Raw genomic sequence first — 683 nt, forward strand, 5'->3', positions numbered from 1 at the left:
GGAGCTGAGACCCACCCCCGAGGACAACCTGGAGATCATTCTGAGCAAATGGTGGGTGTTCAGCCCCCAGACTGGGGGCCGGCGAGGGCCTGGCTCCTGGATGGGCAGGTGGGCGGGCAGGTGGGTTGGCAGGGCAGGGTCCCGATGGGAGCCGGCTCCCTGTGGGTGCTTCCCGGTGCCCTTGGAGCCCCCGCCCCGGGCTCTGGGCCAGCAGGCCGACCACACAGGGCTGCCCCAATGCCCCAAGTCAGTGCACAGAGGGGCCTGTGTGGAGGCCGGCTGGTCAGCTGTGGGGCTGGGGCCCTGGGGGCCTGGGCAGGTCTTGCCGGGAGCCCTGTCTGCCCCTGGAGTGGCAGTGGGGGTATAGGAGAGAGCTGGGTGAGTGTGGGGGGTAGAGAGGAGGACCCAAACCCCACGATTACCAGCCGAAGGCAGATCATCACCCCTGACTGTGGGCGCAAGGGCACTCCCAGCCCATTTCCCCTCTGGTTCCATTTGCCCTCTCGTGGCCTGTCCTCCCGGTCCCCTAGAGGTTACGGTGTGTGCAGCCCAGGGCTTTCCCGGAGCCTGGCTTCTGCTCCCCACCTGTGGTTCGGCTCTATCACAATAAGGCGTGTGCTGCCGGCCCACAGACAACCTTCTTCCAGGGAGGACGGCAGGTGTGCTGAGCAGAAGGTCGTGGC

Source organism: Ursus maritimus, unplaced genomic scaffold (genome assembly GCF_017311325.1).
Source record: "Ursus maritimus isolate PB19 unplaced genomic scaffold, ASM1731132v1 scaffold_17, whole genome shotgun sequence".
NCBI lineage: Eukaryota > Metazoa > Chordata > Mammalia > Carnivora > Ursidae > Ursus > Ursus maritimus.